This window comes from Lycium ferocissimum, chromosome 9, assembly GCF_029784015.1.
Source record: "Lycium ferocissimum isolate CSIRO_LF1 chromosome 9, AGI_CSIRO_Lferr_CH_V1, whole genome shotgun sequence".
Classification (NCBI taxonomy): Eukaryota; Viridiplantae; Streptophyta; class Magnoliopsida; order Solanales; family Solanaceae; genus Lycium; species Lycium ferocissimum.
Window position 1 is genome coordinate 22,360,073 of NC_081350.1, and position 4,507 is coordinate 22,364,579.

The window sequence follows — 4,507 nt, forward strand, 5'->3', positions numbered from 1 at the left end:
CTAGGTGTTAAATTGAGTCATTGTTTTGTATTAACTTGCTTGAGGACAAGCAAAGACTTTAAGTTGATATGCCGTGAAATTATGGCACATTCGATACTTTTTGGCTATAAGTTTTACTTGTTTTTTAGCAAGTCTTGGTCGTTTTGATGTGTTTGTGACATGTTGCAGATGTTGAACGTGTTTCGGGAGCAAGTCGTGGAAATGGAGTGAAAAAGATGTTTAGAAAAAGAAATTAACTGAAGACTGAGTTATACGGAGGAACATACGGACCGTATAATATTCACGGTCCGTAAATTCCACCGTGAATACTCCACAGAATGGGTCTTTGCATGAAGTGGATATCCGAGCAGAAGTACGGACCGTATAATATTTACGGTCCGTAAAACCCACCGTATGTTGGTTCCAGAAGAGTTGTCAAGACAAGAGGATCTACGGGCAAGTTATACGGACCGTATAATATTTACGGTCCGTGAAAGCTGATCGTACATCTGACTACTAGAAGAGATTTCACGGAAGGCATCCATCGATTCTACGGATCGTATAAAAAGTACGGTCCGTACATTGGTCCGTCGAGGGCAATTTTGTCAGTCCAGTTTTGCACGGCTTTGACTCTTATAAATACCTGATTTTAGGTTTCCTGCATTATTATTCAATACCGAACTCAGTCTTATTTTTCCTTAGTATTAGCTATTCATAGTTTTGAAGTCTTTTGGGAGATTACAAACAATTGCAATTCAATTCTCTTCAATTCCAAACAATCAATTGTAAGCATTATGACTTCTATTTCTTCTTATTGTTCTTCTCCTTCTATGAGTAGCTAATTTTCCTTACTAGGGTTGTGAACCCAATTGATGGGTGTTTTGTGATTGGGTTTGTGATTGATACACAAATAATGGATTATTAGGGTTTGTTTATTCTTCATTCTTCATTCTTCATTCATAATTAATGGTTGCAAACATTGATTAAAGTCATAAGCCTTGATTTATTTGGGAAAATAATTAGGGTTGGTAAGAATAAACAACAAGAACTTAAAGCTTTAAACTTTGTTTAATAAATTCACTTAGGAATAAGAAGAATTTACTTGGCATGATTAATCGTTCTTCATAGTTACTTTCTTATATTTGGGAAAATCATAGAAAGAAATAATTTTTATCTATTGGAAAATAGTATAGATTCATATAGAGATTAAGTGCATTCAAATAATGATCCATTAGAAGTATATTAAGATCAATGCCCATGATCATACACCCTATCTAAAGGGGACACAACCTTAGTTTCTTTTACCATAAATTCACAACCAAAGCAATAGTTAGCCATTAATTACTTGAAACCCAACTTCTACCAAAATCATCGGATTAAGACATTAGACCTAAACATAGCATTCTACGAATTTAACTTCTCGAAAGTATAGATTATGGCTAGCGACTCTTGCTCGATCCAACATGTAGTTCATACGTAACCTTGTTGATATTACTATGGTATGACAACGTAGATTGGGTGCGTAATTTTGTTGTGCCTCTTGCGTGCCAGCCGCATTCAATGAACACCAATAGCAAAATTACTCACATCACACATCAGCTCGAATGACAAAGACCAATAGGAGAAACAATAATGGGAGAAGAAGTCAGACGTTTCTTCAATTCATCAAACGCTTTTCGGCACTTTTCATCAAACTTGAACTTAGCCTCTTTCTCAAGAATATTACACAACGGATTCATAATTTTGGATAAATCTTTGATAAAGCTCCTATAGAACCCAGCATGTCCCAAGAAACTCCGGACACCTTTAATTGAGATAGGTGGAGGAAGTTTTGAAATCACATCAATTTTAGCCTGATCGACCTCGATCCCTTTTTTAGAGATTTTATGACCGAAAACGATCCCTTCCTTCATCATAAAATGGCACTACTCCCAATTCAGCACAAGATTAGTCTCTTCGCATCTTTTCAGCACTCGACCCAAATGGTCAAGACAGTCATCGAAAGAATCACCAACCACAGAGAAATCATCCATAAAGACCTCCAAGAAGTCTTCCACTGTGTCTGAGAAAATTAACATCATACACCTTTGGAAAGTAGCCGGTGCATTACAAAGCCCAAATGGGATTCTCCCAAAACCAACAAAGGTTCTAAGGGTCAAGTAAATGGTGGGACCTCCTTCTGAAAACTCCGATTAACTTATCTTATTGAGTTGGGAAGATCGCCCTCCTAATTTAAAGTTTTGTCCTGGAAGATTCAACCTTGTTGACTATGACAACAGTCGCGACTATAAACAGACTCATGGCTATCATTCCCTTATTTACGAAACTGGGCTATGAAAAGAAATAAACTTCAAACAAAAAGAGATTCGGGTATCAGAGTTGAGCGGACAAGTGACAGGAGGATGGGGGAAGAGTAAAGACAAGACGAAAGCAAGAGTTCCGGCATTTTACTTTACTAGTTTCATTTTCATATGATAGTCACCCCTTTCTCACTGCTCTCTTTCTCGTGGCTAATGACCTGAAGATTGCAGGTTCAAATCCTGTCCCCGCCTAATCAGTGAAACATTGTGCCCACTCCTTTGCATTATGTAAGTGGGGAGAAACCTTCTAACAAAAATATTTATATATTCTCGCTCATCCATGGGTTTTTCCTGTCCCATAAGGACAAGTGAATGTTGTGTTCTCCTGGTCTTCAAGTGTTACACCTCGAAAAAATTTCATGTTGTTGCTCAGTAAATAGACTAACGCAGGAAAAGAAGCATATGATGTTTCTACAAGTAATAAGTAGTACTTAACGGTTCTAATTAAGATTTCAAAGACGCTTGAGGCAAGAGAAGAAAGCTCGTTGAAGAATGTCAAGTATAAGTCGTGTTTTGTAAGAGGTTTGCAAGTACTGAGCTAATGTTGATTTAATAATATCTTGAGGAAAAGTTATAATGCTCCTTAGGTTGTTAGTGAAGTGCTAAACAAGTTCTAAGAAGGTTCCACAAGGATTAGAGATCAAACGAAACGACGGAAATGATTTCAGGAAAGTGGAGTTATACGACCACTTATACGGTCCGTATAAGGGTCCATATAACTCAAAAAAAAGATATTTTCCCTGATGATGAAATACGGACACTTATACGGACAGTATAATGTTATACGTACCGTATAGAGGGTCCGTATAAATCCCGACAAGGCTGAACATTTTCGAGTATAAAAATGTGATCCCACTTCTAAATTTCTTATTTCTCCAACTTATACACTTCTTTCCAAATCTATAGAATATTCCACTCACCCATTTACAAGAACTCAAGGGAAATCAAAGATCAATATCATCAATTCAAGGAAATCAGAGTGCAAGGGAGTTCTCAGGGTTGTTGAGAGTCAAGAAATTCTTGGGAAGTGAAGCTAGGGTTTTTTTTTTCAAGTGGAAGTACCTTCATCAAAAGCCCATTCCTACACAATCAAAGGTAAGCTTTATGATCATGTCATGTTAGTTAGAATATTGAAGGGGTGAAAGACTTAGATTATGGAAGAAGGTACAATATGGAGTTCAAATATGGAACTTGTGATATTCTTAAATAGTAGCTTGACATGAGTCATAATTCTTGAGATGTTATGAGTATAATCTTGTTATGAATGGTGTTAAGAATATGGAAGAAGCCTTATATGGGAATGAATGCGACGTTGGGTGATAAGCATAGCTATGGATGACTTTGAGAGGAGATTTTAAGAATTGAATAATGACTAACTTAATGAAGTTTATTGATTATGATATTGTGGGTGTGTTGTTGATGTTTGGGAGTGGTTATATTATATGGAGAAAAGTTATGAAACAAAGAAAATGCTGCCCAATATTAGATTGTAGCTTAAGCTTAAGTATAGTTCCGATTATCTAATCTTAGTATGAATTCTCTTGAATGTAGAATCGTGAACATTGGAGGAAAGCGCTTAATTGATAAAGTTAGAGCGACATCAAGGTATGTGAGGCTAGTCCCTTCTTTTCTAAAGCATGATTCCCTTTATCTTTCCATGACCTTCTTACATTCCGGAAAATATGAGTCTATGTTTATAAAGAGTTTCTCATGAGATAAAGATAAGAGATATGCTATGAATATGATAATGATGATGATGAATCTACGTCTAAAGATTCTAAAGCTAATGATTCCTTTACGTTATTCATTATTTTTCCACTCACCTTATAATGCCGCTTCCTTCAAGGTAAGGCAATGGCGAGTATGACTACCCATAATGGAATCGGAGAAGTTCTCGACCTTACGTCAATTCTCGCGCGATGTAGTTATAGCTTATTCTTGAATTTTTATGCATGCTTTATTATAAGTATATGATGATGAGATTACACCGTGCCTATATGGCCGGGCGGACACTGCCACAGGCACCATATACACCATGTCTAGAGGGCATTGTCATGACCCCACTGGGAAAATAAGCATCTGTAATACTCGCACTCAGCCTACCGAGCAACTCAGTATAACATTCCATTTTTCCCACTAAGTGGGCCATATAACCAATTATATATTTT